A 17183-nucleotide genomic window follows, 5' to 3' on the forward strand; every position below is an offset into this window, starting at 1 on the left:
AGCTGTGCACTGCGGTGCTAACCCAGTTGGTGCTTAAACTTATCACGCCTAAAAACTTATCACACCTAAACTTATCATGCCTAAACTTATCACACCTAAACTTATCACACCTAAACTTATCATGCCTAAAAAGAGTTTAGGCGTGATAAAGGGCTTTTCACTAGCGTGCTAACTGTTAACACCGCTTTGTGAATCAGGCCCACTGTGCACACACACACACTACACACTGTACACACTACACACTGTACACACACACACACACACACACACACACACACACACACACACACACACACACACACACACACTACACACTGTACACACACACACTGTACACACACACACTGTACACACACACACACATACACACACACACTACACAATGTACACACACACACACCGCTGGGGATCGGGCACTAAGAGTAATGTAAACCGCTGCTACAGCTCCTAACAGGGAGTCGGGACACAGAGTAAGCTGCAGCTGAGGCCCAGTGTATGTGACTCTTGACAGTTCAGTGGGCTAAAGATACACCTCCCCCCATGATACCCTATTGGTAGCCCTGCCCGAAGAAATGCTTTTGTGAAGCATGGCGCAGAAAACAGCAAAGGGCATTGGTTGCATCTGCATTCCCCGGGTCCTCCCCTTACCCCTGTGACCTCTGTGTGCATGGTGGGATTATACAGGGCAGTCCCGGTTCCTGCACCTTCTCTCTCCCTGCTGTGTGTGCTGTCTGGAGCTTGGTTGCAGCCTGTGTATCTGGTAGTGATGACTGTAATCTGCTAATTAGGATTACTCTAAATTTCACACATGGGGCTCGATACGCAAAGCGGTGCAAACCCAGTTAGAAACTTTAGGCATGATAACCATTGCACCACTCTGGTGAAAAGCCAGTTTAGGTGTGATAAGTTTAGGCATGATAAGTTTAGGTGTGATAAGTTTAGGCATGCTAAGTTTAGATAAGCTTAGATCGCTTGCAAAGTCCCGCACGCAAAGCAGCGCCATTAAACTTTATACGAAGTGCACCAGTCTTTGCTAGCGTAAAACTTTATCACACCTAAACTTATCACACCTAAACTTATCATGACTAAACTTATCACACCTAAACTTATCACACCTAAACTTATCATGCCTAAACTGAGTTTAGGCATGATAAAGGGCCTTTCACCAGGGTGCTAACTGTTAGCACCGCTTTGTGAATCAGGCCCATGGAGATACTTCCCATTTCAGCACCATGGCCAATTCCCCCAGCAGTCTCGGAACTACACATATAGTACAGGGGCGTAAACTCTGCCGTTACTGAGAAAAATGCAATCCCTCCTGCAATCCCTCCAGTGTAGCACCACACATCAGACGAACCCTGGAGGAAGAGCGAAACATAATAATCGGAAAATAATAATATTTTGAAAGAAAACAACAGAGTGAATGTCACAATGTCACATTCACTCGTTTACATGACAAGTCAAATATCAAAGTACAAAAATGATGACAATGGTGACAGGCGAGTCTCAATACATATTTCAGTCATGTGACTCTCGCTATGTGCTCCTTCCAGTTACAGTTCAGCACTACTTAATGCGTGTGTGTGACAGATGTAAATCTTCCTCTGTGAGCAGAAATCAGGGGTCTACCAGCAAGATTATGATGGGGCCCCCTATGTTTACTTGGGGCCTGCATAGGAGCTTCCTCATCTAGAAGGCTCATCAGTTAGGGGTCATATCACAGGAGTTGTTATTCTAACCCCTCTAACACCGTGGCCATGACTTAAAGAGAAACTGTAACCTAGAACTGAACTTCATCCCAATCAGTAGCTGATACCCGCTTTCCCATGAGAAATCTATTCCTTTTCACAAATGGATCATCAGGGGGCGCTGTATGGCTGATATTGGGGTGAAAGCACTCCCACAGGAAACTGTCAGGACCATGGTTCTGGCAGTTTCCTGTCTGTGAACCTCGTTGCATTGTGGGTAATAGCTGTTTACAGCTGTTTCCAACTGCCAAAAAAGCAAGCAGCATCTCCTTCCACTGACATCACCTGCCAGCAGTAAAATGTCACCATGTGATAAATGTCAGAATGTAAATCAGGGATTTAAAAGATTTTACAATGGGCAAGCACTGACTAAATCATTTATACATAATTACTGTAAAAATGAAGCACTTTTTTATTACTTCATTTTCACTGGATTTCCTCTTTAACCTCTGTATACATGCTAGATTGCCACTGTCCAAAATTAACAACAAGGAACTTGGGGGTGCGTGGGGTAGGTTTAGGCATGAGGTATGTGTGTGTGTGTGTGGGGGGGGGGGTAGTGTTAGGCACTTGGAGGTGAAGTTAGTGTTAGGAATTAGGAGGGGGAGGTTAGTGTTAGGCACAGGGGAGGGCAGGGTAGTTTTAGGGTAGTTTTAGGCATGTGTGTGCATACCTCCCAACTTTTTGAAATGAGAACGAGGGACACTTAAGCCACACCCCTGCAACACCCCTGACCACACCCCCGTTACACCCCTAGTCACGCATACCATAAATATTTCATAAGAAAAATATGTTGTTTTATAAGTCATATAAGGGGGGATGGAAATAAAGTCAAACACATTTTTAAGTAGAGAAATACAAATATTTAGATAGAAAGAGGGACAAAGTCCTGAAAGAGGGCCTGCGATACTGCGCCTGCGCTGGAGCCGGGAAGGTAAATATTTACATCCCCGCTGTTCGGAGGGGCCCAGCGAGACCACCGTGGGACACAGGAGGACGGGGTGAAGCCTCAATAGGATCCGGAGGCTTCCCCCACCCGAGGTGAGTAACCCCCAGGGGAACTTTTTTTAGTTACAGGTTTTCTTTAAAGCTACACACTACACACTGTACACACACACACTGCACACTGTACATACACACACACACACACTACACACTGTACACACACACACACACACTACACACTGTACACACACACACACTGCACACTGTACACACACACACACACACACACACACACACTACACACATGTACACACACACACAAACACACACACAGACACACACACACTGTACACACACACACACACACACACACTGTACACACACACACACACACACACACACACACACACACACACACACTACACACTGTACACACACACGTACACACTACACACTGTACACACACACTACACACTGTACACACACACACGTACACACACACACAAACACACTACACACTGTACACACACACTACACACTGTACACACACGTACACACACACACTACACACTGTACACACACACACACACACACACACACACACACACACACTACACACTGTACACACACACGTACACACACACACACACACACACACACACACTACACACTGCACACACACACACACACACTACACACTGTACACACACACACACACACTGCACACTGTACACACACACACACACACACACACACTACACACTGTACACACACATGTACACACACACACAAACACACTACACACTGTACACACACACTACACACTGTACACACACACACACTGTATACACACACAAACACACACACACACACACACCACACTGTACACACACACACACACACACACACACTACACACTGTACACACACATGTACACACACACACAAACACACTACACACTGTACACACACACTACACACTGTACACACACACACACTGTATACACACACAAACACACACACACACACACACTACACACTGTACACACTGTACACACACACTACACACACACACACACACACACACACACACACACACACACACACACACACACACACACACTACACACTGTACACACACACACACGCACTCACACACGTTTAGGCATGAGGTATGTGTGTGTGTGGGGGGGGGGGTAGTGTTAGGCACTTGGAGGTGAAGTTAGTGTTAGGAATTAGGAGGGGGAGGTTAGTGTTAGGCACAGGGGAGGGCAGGGTAGTTTTAGGCATGTGTGTGCATACCTCCCAACTTTTTGAAATGAGAACGAGGGACACTTAAGCCACACCCCTGCAACACCCCTGACCACACCCCCGTTACACCCCTAGTCACGCATACCATAAATATTTCATAAGAAAAATATGTTGTTTTATAAGTCATATAAGGGGGGATGGAAATAAAGTCAAACACATTTTTAAGTAGAGAAATACAAATATTTAGATAGAAAGAGGGACAAAGTCCTGAAAGAGGGCCTGCGATACTGCGCCTGCGCTGGAGCCGGGAAGGTAAATATTTACATCCCCGCTGTTCGGAGGGGCCCAGCGAGACCACCGTGGGACACAGGAGGACGGGGTGAAGCCTCAATAGGATCCGGAGGCTTCCCCCACCCGAGGTGAGTAACCCCCAGGGGAACTTTTTTTAGTTACAGGTTTTCTTTAAAGCTGAATTATCGCAAAAACCTTCTGTCTTAAGAAGGCAAATCCCGCTAAGCTTTCTTAAAAACTTTCTTTTAAAGTTTGTACCGTGAGGGTGGGGGGAGAAGCTGTTAGTAATTCCTGCTTATTGTTTCCCCGACCGATTAATCTGACTTGTTAACCTTGAATCTATTATCTCTTCCTGACAGCGCGGCCGTGTTCGCCATCGCGGCTGTTTTACGCTTCTGTTTCCTGCAATATCCGCATACAATGTGCATTAAAAGCAACGCAATAAACATATTTTATAAGCCTGGAACCGCAAGGCGTGGAGCTCTGTGCAGCCGCAGTAATATAGAGTATATTTATGTAACCACAGCCCGTAAGGCCGGCCTATCTCACACTTTACTGCTCACACTCCGCCTGGCAGCGCGGGAATTTATATTATTAGCTGCGGCGGTGGAATAATAGTTGTAAATATTTATTGCGTCCCTTAATGACTTCCTGTGAGAGTGGTGAATTCTCTGACCTCCCCTTTATGGGCTTTCTATCGCTGAGGGGATATCACTAAATCCGAAGGCGATTAATGGGAGGAGGGACGTCGTGTGCTGGTTACCCGACGGCAATAAAATCTGCAATGTTATGGACGGAAAACAAGGTGTCCAATTCTTCTGTGAACAATGACTTCAATTAAAGAGGAACTGTAGTCAAAATAGCATAATGAATAAAATCGCTTACACTGCATTTTTACAATATTCAGTTATAAATGATTTAGTCAGAGTTTGTCCATTGTAAAATCTTTCCTCTCCCTGATTTAGTTTCTGAAATTTATCACAGAAGGGGACATCATTACTCCTGTCAGCTGCAGCTCTTTGGAATGTCCATTTAGGCCTGGTGCACACCAAAACCCGCTAGCAGATCCGCAAAATGCTAGCAGATTTTTAAACGCTTTTTTTTAATTTTTCTATGGCGTTTTGCTAGCATTTTACGGATTGCTGCTGCGGATTTCAGTATAGTACATTTCATATATTGTTACAGTAAAGCTGTTACTGAACAGCTTCTGTAACAAAAACGCCTGCAAAACCGCTCTGAACTGCCGTTTTTCGGTGTGCACCAGCCCTCACTGCGAGATCTAAAGCCAGTAAGGAAAATCTCTGGTCTCCCAGAATGCTTGGGGGGGTCCAGGAAGGGGATTCAGAAATAAAAGTATTGGCCAGGGTTTAGGTGCCCGTTAATGGTACAATCTCCAGAACGATCGACTGTATCACCTAACCAGCCCAAATCACATCATCATGTATCTTGTACCCTGTTGGCCTTGAATAGCTTTGTCCTATGTTGTATAACCTTGTTACGTCTGTCATCCTTTGTATCATTGTATGTAATTATTGTCCAGCACTGCATAATATGTTGGTGCTTTATAAATACAATAAATAATAATGATAGATTGATTGAATTAAGGTGCTGATTGACAACCAATGATCAACCTATTGCTTGTTCAGTTGATTTGACTTTCAGCGTAATTATTTTAGTCTGACTGGACTGATTAGCATTTCCCTTTCTGTGAAGATGGCTAGTAACGGTTCAATCTCTAGCGAAAAATTGTTCAAGAGATCAGAAATTCTGATCGGATTGGTTGTAATCTCCGTTGATGGGCACAATCAATTACGAGCAATTATAAAAATAGTTGTCCAGTTGGATTTTCGTCAAAGCAAAATTTGGATTTTCCTGTTGGTTGTGATAAAAGGGAAGCAAAGATTTGTTCGTTGATGGTGTAGCCAGTGGCATATCAATAGGGGTTGCAGAGGCTGCGACCGCACTGGGGCCCATGGGCCAGAGGGGCCCCGTAGGGCCGTCCCTCAACTACAGTATTCGATCTCTATTGGACCTGTGTTGGTAATAATCACTTCTATAGATACTTTGAATAGAAGTAATCATTAACAAACTGTTCTCCTGTTGTCCGTGGCAGGTTCTGGGGCACAATATCAATTGTTATGTATAGAGTGCTTGGGGGGGGGGGGTCCAATGTAAAACTTGCACTGGGGCCCATAGCTCCTTAGCTACGCCACTGGGTGTAGTGAATGATTTAACTTCCAATCAGAATTATCTGATCGCTGAAACGATTTTCTGCTAGAAATTGGATCATTAATGGCCACCTTTAGTGGGCCATTCGCAACGATCAGATCAGATGGTCGATTGTCCAGGAAACTGGTGGGCACCTTTAGACGTATGACGGCAAAACGTGCTCCGTAACTGCAAAAACAGTGACAAAAACCCGGAGAGGCGGGGACCTACTGCAGAAAAATGAGCGGAATGATCAGTAATAGAGACTGCCAATGAGACGATGAGAATTCCCGCTATGCAAATTAAAAACTAACTAAGTGCGGCTTCAATCAGAATTGATTGAATAGTTGGTACGATTCCAGGCTGCAAACTGTTTGCATCAACTCTGCATGCCAGATGAAATCATCAGAGTCTCATTGTGCATTGCTAAAGACTGCAAAACTCCTGCCATACATATTTAAATACTACGCTGTGAGCAGGAATGTAAAGAGGCCCTGTAGTGACATGTAATTGAATGCAATCAATTATTCAGGATAGCCACTTTTATGGTAATGTATAACTTCCAATCTATATATATAATAGAGTAAGTGCCCTAACCTTCAAGCAAGAAGAAGTACTTTGCATGAGAAAATGTATGCATGCTCAAACACCAAGTTTAAGGCCTCTTTTCCACGGACTGTTGAGCTGTGTGCTCAGCAAGCAGTTACCAGGCAGCAACAAGCAGTTACCAGGCAGCAGTGAGCAGTTGTGAGAGTTTGAGAGGCATTTCACTGGCTATCAACAGTCCATGGAAAAGAGGCCTTACCCTAGCAAGTCTGGCTTTGCAAATCTGGCCTAATTGGCTATTCTTGAGGCAATGCTCATGCAAATGCAAGCACAAACCAATACCGCAAAGCGGTCGCCCTGCTACATGCTACATTAGCACTATCCAGGAGTGCCACGTGAGGTATCCCAATGCCCCCTTTTTATACAACCTCTCACTGCCTGGGAACCACAGCAGCACCCCAGAGGGGGAGGCTGGGTTGCGCAGCCGACCCCCCCAAGTGTGGCCAGCGCCGGGGAGAGCCGTCTGCACCCACCTCCCAATATTAAAAACAGGCACTTACCTTAACGTCCATTGCGTTCTGCTACATGCGCATTAACTTGGGGGCACCACATGAGAAAGGAGAGAAGCATGGGTCACCCCGAGCTTTAGAGCTCATGGACTGGCTCACATACAGCTCTCCAGAGGGGGGGGGGGGGGGAGGACAGGCGCAGACAACTCACTCCAGGGTTCACACCACCGGAGCAAGCCATCCACCACCTGCCTCCAAAGGATACAAACTGCACAAAATGCTTTCCATGAGAAAATTAATGCGCATGTAGCAGAACGCAATGGACGTGAAGGTAAGTGCCTGTTTTTAATATTGGGAGGTGGGTGCGAACAGCTCTCCCCGGCCCTGGCCACGCTTGGGGGGGGGGGAGGTCGGCTGAGCCACCCAGCCTCCCCCTTCCGGGGTGCCGCTGTGGTCCCCAGGCAGTGAGAGAGCCTGGGACCCCGTGATCCCCCAGGTTGTATAAAAAGGGGGCATTGGGAATCCTCCCCGTGGTGCTCCTGGAAAGTGCTAATGTAGCATGAACTAATTCCCGCAGGGCGATCGCTTTGCGATATTGGTTTTTGGACCCTGCATAGTTTGGCATGCGAAAGCAAATGCATATTTGCATGAGCATTGCCTCATGAATAGCCAATTAGGCCAGATTTGGAAAGCCAGACTTGCTAGGTTTAAACTTGGTGTTTGAGCACGCATAATTTTTCTCATGGAAAGCATTTTTTGCAGTTGTATCCTTTGGAGGCAGGTGGTGGATGGCTTGCTCTGGTGGTGTGAGCCCTGGAGTGAGTTGTCTGCGCCTGTCCTGGCCCCCCCCCCCTCTGGAGTGTTGTATGTGAGCCAGCCCTGAGCTCTAAAGCTTGGGGTGACCGATGCTTCACTCCTTTCTAATGTGGTGCCCCCAAGTTAATGTGCATGTAGCAGAACGCAATGGACGTTAAGGTAAGTGGCTGTTTTTAATATTGGGAGGTGGGTGCGGACGGCTCCCCCCGGCGCTGGCCACGCTTGGGGGGGGGGTCGCCTCCCCCTCTGGGGTGCCGCTGTGGTTCCCAGGCAGTGAGAGACTCTGGGACCCCGCGGTCCCCCGGTTGTATGGGGGAATTGGGAAGCCTCCCCGTGGTGCTCCTGGATAGTGCTAATGTAGCATGAACTAATTCCCGCAGAGCGATCGCTTTGCGGTATTGGTTTTTGGACCCTGCATAGTTTGGCATGTGAAAGCAAATGCATATTTGCATGAGCATTGCCTCGTGAATAGCCAATTAGGCCGGATTTGCAAAGCCAGACTTGCTAGGGTTAAACTTGGTGTTTGAGCACGCATACATTTTCTAATGGAAAGCCTACTTCTTCTTCTTGCTTCAAGGTTGAGGCACGTACTCTATTAGATAGATAGATGCGGCGTATGCTACGACGCGGGTTGGCTAGTATCTATATATTGCTATACATTGGTATGTAGCTCCGCCTTCCCAGTGATATCACAGCCTAGGCTGATTAGCTATGTGGAATTCTCTCCACTAGAGCATTCAGGGAGAACATGTATATTTACTACTGGCTTTAGAACTCTCAGGAAAAAAAAACATTCCGCAGAGATCACCTGACAGGAGTAAAGCTGTTGCCACCTGTGATAAATGTCAGAATGTAAATAGGGGTAAGGAAAGATTTTACAATGACCAAACACTGACTAGGCTGATTAAATATGCGTAGTTCTCCTCCTCCCTGCCTCCAGCATTCTGAGAGACAAGGTATTATTTCTACTGGCTTCAGAACTCTTCAGTAAATAAACATTCCGCAAAGCTGCACCTGCTAGCAGTAAAGTTACGATAATTTTTTAGGATGTAAATCAGGGAGAGGAAAGATTTTCCAATGGGCAAATTCTGACTAAATAATCTATAAATGAATATTGTAAAAAAATAAGCAATTTTATTTATTATGTAATTTTCACTACAGGTCCTCTTTATCTCTAGAGGTGACTTGAAGAGGATTTTTTTCCCTGCATTAGCGGTGTTTCTGGAAAGTTTGGCCTTGCAATGAATTGGAATGCACAGAAGTCACATTTTTCTTCATGAACTTTCCCATCTAATCCTCCTGAGCGGCTGCGCTGCAATAACTTCACGCACATCTCCACGGCGACATAACAAAGCACCTTGCGTGGGCTATTTCATTCGCGGAGTGCGTTTCCAGCCCGCCAGGGACCGCCAGAAGGGACGTCTCACCTCCAGCCACCACTGCTGCGCCATTTGTATCCATATCGCGCTGTCAGGTACCGATGGCGCGGTGTAGAAGACACATCGCCTTCATCGACCACGCGATCAATATCACGGTTATGGATGGAGCGTTCTGTGCCTTTACCTCACTGCTGAGGACAAATATCATTTGTTAGAGCGAGAAAAATAAATGTCAGCGCAAGCGTTGCCATCTGCCGCTGAGTGTCGCCTGAACGAGCGACTTGGTGCGCCGTCCCTATCTGCACGTACGTTGTGTAACGACAGCCCTGTACAAGCCAGCTGCTCCACTCATAGCCCGTATTAACGGCAGCATAAATTACGCAGCGATGAAACGCGGAATTCAGATCATCCTGGGGTTGTAAATGAGGCTTTAATAGTAAATCTGGGAGAAGGAGTCGCTGAACGCGTTGCCGTTCGTTAAAGGATAACGGTATTTCTGCACGGGAGCGCAGACATCTGTCTGTCCCCCAAAGAGCTTCAACAAAACTAAAAACTGAATTTTATGCCTAGTACATCTGGAATAAGGGCTTGTTTCCACTTCAGCGGCGCGATTCCGATGCGGAAAACGTGAGAACGAATCTGCATGCGGTTGCGGATTCGTTCGCATTTGTATGTAGATTTTAACGCGGAATCGCTCATGGTTTGCCCTATGCGATTTTAATCATGTTAAACCCGGTAAGTATTAACATGGTTTTTATGCGAAAACGCACAGAAAACCGCAACGACTAAAACACTTGCAGTTTTCCTATTAATTACAATACCGACCAATTGCTTGCGTGTGTGCGGCGAGCGAATTCTGATGGGTCTGCCGTGCAGATTTTTTCTGTACAACAAACCACACAGAATTCCACAAAAAGTGGAAACAGGCCCATCCACTTGTATTAGTTATTATGCGAATCTGCATGCAGAAAAACGCATATAGATTCGCTGTAGTGGAAACAGGCCCATCCACTTGTATTGGTTATGCGAATCTGCATGCAGAAAAACGCATATAGATTCGCTGTAGTGGAAACAGGCCCAAAGAGATCTGGCCGGGGAGGACAAGTATTCCTCCAATTCACAAGGACAGTATAACAATCATTACCTGTCTACTCAAAGAAGCAAGGGGGGAGGATGGGAGGTGGGACTTCTGGCAGCTGGGGGTGGAGACTCAGCTAGTCAGGGAGGAGCTTCCACCAGCCAGAAGCCACCTGAATTATCTGGCCCCGCCCGCAAAATTAAAGGGGCGGAGCTGGCCTCATCTTTATATGTACAGCTGTGCAATTACCTGTGGCCACAGCTTCAGAAGACTTTAGAAGAAAAAAAAAAAAAACCACCATAGAAGTTTTGCCGAGGAAGGGAGCAGTTTCTGACATTATTGAATTACGCATGAGTGATAAACCCTAGCCCCGGTCCATGCAGCAGTCAGGGCTGGTACCCACTAGAGCATTTTTGGTAGCATTTTGGGATCAGCGACAATCGCCGGTGATTCCCAAAAATGCTTTGCCAATATATTGAAATGGGGCTGAACCCACTAGTGCAATGGCGATTACGGTTAATCGCTATTCGCAAGGCATGCAGCATTTTGAGCGTGTTTGCGTTTAATGCTGTGTATAGTAGCGATTGTGCAGCGATTTGGGAGGGCAAGCATTTTTAAATTTAAATAAAGTTATTTATACTTACCGGTTGTCCCGATATCTGGCTTCTGTCCGTAGCCCCACCCCCGGGGTCACAGGTGCTTCGCTGATTGGTCCTAAAAAAAGCACCTACGATCTCTTCCTTTAGGGGGCGGGGCTACAGATGAATCTTAACCGCTATACAGTTTACTGTACAGCTCTTAAAATCACGGCAAAACATGAGCGCAATCACTGCACAAAGTGCGGCAGCGATTCCTATTGTGTTCCAGCCCTAATAGGGAGCCTTACATTGCAGAAAATTGGGATTAGCAAATCAAACCTTCTACCATCTGTCACTGTGTTAATTATTCAGTGATTTGCTAGTCCTAGCTTCCACTTCCTGGGTGACACTAAATAGAATGCTAGGAGAGGTTTTCAACTGGTCACTAGCGATTCCCATATGGGCAATGCTATAACTATTATTACCAGCCTTTCTCTATCTGTCAGGAATATATTTACGTTGCAGTTGCTGCTAATCTGCAGCGATCGCTGGCAATCCCGTTAAACGTTTGCTCTCCGAGGATGCGGTGTCTTTGTGTCTCTTGGGTGGGATAAGATGCCTTCGGAGATTGGATTACGCTGTAGCGCCCGACATGTCACTTTATCGTATCACCGCTTTGTCATCCTGCTCTCTGATTTGAAATACGGCGTATATATTTGTATTTTATCAGCATTCGTAAAGATACAGCTCTTAGTAATAAAGACGAGATCTGCCACGATTGCCGGGCGGTCTGTGATAAATGATTTCACGCGATCGGAAGGCAGGAGCGACAAACACATGACGAATTTACTTGATAAAGGTTGTCTGATACTCGGAGGGATGAGATGTGTCGGAAGCTGCGTCTGGCCTCGGGGCGTACAAGCATTATTAAACTGCGCAGAGCGTTCATACTTCATTCTAGCGCCTTCTCTAAATCCCCCAGTGCCGCCACAGATCCTTCAAAATATGCAAATAAAGATAACATTTTAATTTAATTATAATATTTTGGTAAGAAGCACTGACTTTTTCTTCTCTAAAATAATTACATGAACCACTTCATCATAGATCCTCATCTCTTCCTCAGTGACCTACAGATGCCTGCTCACTCCCAGTTAGTCTGAAACATTCCCCCTTTCAGTGGGACAGCCATGCAGAGGGGTGAGCAAAATGGATAATCAATGAGATACAAATAATTTCTCCTTGCATTAAAATTTTGTGTAAATGTTATGAACAATGGCGTAACTAAGGAGCTTGGGTCCCCAGTGCAAATTTTACAAGGGCCCCCAACCGTTCTATTGATATGGAGCCCCAAGACCTTTCACGGACAACTGCAGTGTCAGAGAGGTGTAAGCAGGGGAGGGGACAGCTGCAGTGTCAGAGAGGTGTAAGCAGGGGAAGAGACATCCGTAGTGTCAGAGAGGTGTAAGCAAGGGAGGGAACAGCTACATTGTCAGAGAGGTGTAAGCAGGGGAGGGGACAGCTGCAGTGTCAGAGAGGTGTAGGCTGAGGAGGAGACAGCTGCAGTGTCAGCGAGGTGTAAGCAGGGGAGGGGACAGTTAAAGTGTCAGGGAGGTGTAAGCAGGGGAGGGAACAGCTGCATTGTCAGAGAGGTGTAAGCAGGGGAGGGGACAGCTGCAGTGTCAGAGAAGTGTAAGCAGGGGAGGGGACAGCTGCAGTGTTAGAGAGGTGTAAGCAGGGGAGGGGACAGCTGCAGTGTCAGAGAGGTGTAAGTAGGGGAGGGGACAGATGCAGTGTCAGAGAGGTGTAAGCAGGGGAGGGGACAACTGCAGGGTCAGAGAGGTGTAAACAGGGGAGGGGACAGCTGCAGTGTCAGAAAGGTGTAAGCAGGGGAGGGGACAGCTGCAGTGTCAGAGAGGTGTAAGTAGGGGAGGGGACAGATGCAGTGTCAGAGAGTTGTAAGCAGGGGAGGGGACAGCTGCATTGTCAGAGAGGTGTAAGCAGAGGAGGGAACAGCTGCAGTATCAGAGAGATGTAAGCAGGGGAGGGGACAGCTGCAGTGTCAGAGGTGTAAGCAGGGGAGGGGACAGCTGCAGTGTCAGAGAGGTGTAAGCAGGGGAGGGGACAGCTGCAGTGTCAGAGAGGTGTAAGCAGGGGAGGGGACAGCTGCAGTGTCAGAGAGGTGTAAGCAGGGGAGGGGACAGCTGCAGTGTCAGAGAGGTGTAAGCAGGGGAGGGGACAGCTGCACTGTCAGAGAGGAGTAATCAGAGTAAGGAAACAGTTTGTTAAGGATTACCACTATACAATGCACATATAGAGGCGTTCATTACCAGCATAGCACCAATAAAAAGCTAATAAGATGGATGAAGAAGGGCCCCTCTGGTCCAGGGGCCCTGGTGCGGTCACAACCTCTGCATCCCCTATTGCTGCACCACTGGTTATGAAGCTTGTACTACACAGAGGCGATTGGCAGCTGTACTATCCAGTACTAGTTATTGCTTCCGTTATTGCCTGATGAAGTGGGTTTGATCCTGTGAAACGCGTTGCATTGTGGAGTGTATAACTAAATGTAATTGTTGACTGTTAAATCAACCAAATAGGTGTCTACTTACTGGGGAGGTAAGTCAACCAAAAATGGTTTTATCCTGTTATTGGCACCTCTGTTCCATCCTTGCTACATTCTCAAGTCCACCCTGGTGGAGAAGTGTTACCTCTTGTCTCCTATCTACAGAGAGCAACTTCTTAACCTGAGTTGGGTCAGGTGGTCCCAATGCTCCCCCACCAGCCTAAACAGTGCTTGTCTTTGTGGTAATACTTGTGAGTATAACAGCACATATTTTGTCTTTCTCCATAACCTGGTGATACTACATACTACACTACATTGGGCTCTCGGTTTCCCTTTCTGTTTTGTACCAAGCTTAAAAACTGTTCACTGCCCTCTTCCTGTAACCTAAAGCCTGGTACATATTTGCAATTATGATTGGCCAATCACTTGTACCACCTCCATGTAGTATGAGAGTCAACAGAAAGTGAATGCCATGAGCAAATTGTGTAGGTAATCCCTCATACTACATGGAGGTGATAAAATTGGTCAGTGATTGGCCAATCTTTATTGCTAGTGTGTACTAGGCTTAATAGTCCCACGTCCTTGAGTAGATCCATGGTTTCTGTTCTGTAATACTGTAACCCTGGGAAATGTAGTCTGGCATCTATTGCATTTACGACATTAGTCATACAGTCACCTGTGAGTAACCTGCCCAGCAGCTGAATCCACAGTGTAGAGGAAGAAAGCTGTACTGTAGTGACAAGAACATTTGGCCCATTAGACAGTTGAGTGTTCAGCACTATGCTCCTGTGATTTGCTTATAGTCACTTATCCATTGCTATGAGAGTTTGCCTTGCTCAGTTTCGTGCTCAGCCAAGCTCTGCAAAGCGATGATGTAATCATTATTTTTGGACGTTGTTCCCCTTTAAGTGTTTCAAAATAACATTAAAAAAAGCGAAAGTGTGAGATTTCCTGGCATGAGCTAAATATATAAATTGTTGCCTTTTATCTCTGGTGACAAACTGCGAGGAAAACAGCGCCAGCAGTTGTCTATATCATGGCCGTCAAGGTTCAGCTCTCATTTCTCCAGGCTCTTCTCTGAAAGTGACCTTCATATCGCCGCGCCTCGGCAAGTCACACTCTCATCATTCATAATTCATTCATTAGAAGAAAGCAGAGCGGTTCCTTTCCCCCTGTCTGTCTCCAAACGTGACAACCGCTCCTACAAAATAACAAGTGCTGCCCATTACCAGGGCCTGGTGCTCATAATAATAATATTAGGAATAATAATAATAACCAGAGGTGGTAGTTAAACTCAGGAGCAATTTGTAGCAAAAAATCAATTTGGCTTAGCAATGGGCACAGCTGAATAGCTTTTATATACCTTGTACTAGACAAACCTTTTCTATTAATGCAGCAGACTGCATGTTGGCTTTCAAATTGCTGAAAACAAAAACACAAAATGTGCTTATCAGGAGATAGGACCAGTGCACACCAAAAACCTCCGCAAAACGCTAGAGGTTTCTGAAGCAGATTTTCAGAGCGATTCTAGGCATGTAAAGAGATTTTCTAAACATGCCTAGCGGTTTTTAGAGCGTTTTTGTGTAGCAGATTACAAATATTGTTACAGTACAGCTGTTACTGAACATCTTCTGTAAGAAAAACGCGTGGAAAATCGCTCAGATCTAGCGTTTTTCAGAGCGGTTTTCCACTTTCCTATCCTTTACATTGAGGCAGAAATGCCTCAGAAATCTAAAAAATGCTGCAGCCCCCGAGTTTGCGTTTGTGGAAAAAACGAACCGCTCTTGTATGCACCAGCCTATTTAAATCATTACCCGAGCGGTTTTCAAAACGCTAGCATTTTTAAAAACGCTCCAGAACCGCTCTGGTGTGCACCAGCCCATACAGACATTTTCTGTCCTCAATAGTTTGGTCTCTCTTAACCTATTTTGGTTCCTGGACGTAGAAACTACGTCCAGGAACCATGCGCGCTCCCGTGGCCGATCACGTGCGTGCACGCGCGCTCCCGGCCCGCGGTTCGTTAGCCAGGCAATCAGTGAATCGGGCTATGGTGCCCGATCACTGATTCCTCTCCCCCGCTGAAAAAGCGACAGCTTCTTCTAGGGAAGGTAACAGGCGGCACCATTGTCTATTGATCTTCGATTGACCATTACATGCGCGCTAATCTTCTGGGGTTCCCTGTTTATGGGCCCCGTATGTGAGTTATCGTTTTTATGTCTACTGCCTTTTAAAGAAATTTTATCTAAATAAACGGGTTACGCTTAGATATTGCCGTTTTTGTTTTCCTATATAAATTCCTGAAACTTTACCTCCACACGGATGTCCACTGGATCTTCACGACGTCTGATGTTCCCTGGACGTTATCTGTGACATGAGCCATTTCACAACCTTATAATGTGGGTTGTAGGGAGCTGGGAAGCCTTTTCTAGTTTTGATGTTTGGCGGATACCTACCTCTGAGCATTTGATATATTGTGGTGAAGAATTTACCATTCCCTACATACAATGACTTTCTAAACCTGCGCTGACCTTTGATGTATGACTGATTCCTCTCCCCCCGCTGAAAAAGCGACAGCTTCTCTCGGAAGCTGCGCCTTTTCTGGCTGTTACCTCCCCCATGCGTCGCTCTAAGCGTATGTTACGCTTAGAGTGACGTCATGTAAACAAACTCATGGCCGCCGTCTTGTGACCAAAAAGTAATACTACAACTAAAAGTAAAAAAAAATAAAAATCAACACACATTTACATTATAAATCTATAGTTTACATCCCACCCTCCCCAAACTACCCAAATAAAATGTTTAATATAAAAAAAAACCATTACAATTAAAAAAACATGTAAATATTTACCTAAGGGTCTAAACTTTTTAAATATCAATGTAAAGATGATATATTTCTATATTTTTTTTTATTTTAAACTTGTAAATAGTGATAGATGCAAAACGGAAAAAATGCACCTTTATTTCCAAATAAAATATTGTCGCCATACATTGTGATAGGGACATAATTTTAACGGTGTAATAACCGGGACATATGGGCAAATACAATACGTGAGTTTTAATTATGGAGGCAAGTATTATTTTAAAACTATAATGCCTGAAAACTGAGAAATAATGATTTTTTCTGTTTTTTCTTATTCTTCCTGTTAAAATGCATTTACAGTAAAGTGGCTCTTAGCAAAATGTACCCCCCAAAGAAAGCCTAATTGGTGGCGGAAAAAACAAGATATAGATCAGTTCATTGTGATAAGTAGTGATAAAGTTATAGGCTAATG

At 45.6% G+C, this 17183-nt stretch overlaps 1 protein-coding gene across 1 annotated transcript in view; it reads right to left on the minus strand.

Annotated features, from left to right (window-relative positions):
* Window positions 1-17183, minus strand: part of THSD7A (thrombospondin type 1 domain containing 7A) — a 570344-nt gene that overhangs the window by 262442 nt on the left and 290719 nt on the right. The gene's annotated exons all lie outside the window — the stretch shown is intronic.

The sequence above is a fragment of the Hyperolius riggenbachi genome, chromosome 5 (genome assembly GCF_040937935.1).
Source record: "Hyperolius riggenbachi isolate aHypRig1 chromosome 5, aHypRig1.pri, whole genome shotgun sequence".
NCBI lineage: Eukaryota > Metazoa > Chordata > Amphibia > Anura > Hyperoliidae > Hyperolius > Hyperolius riggenbachi.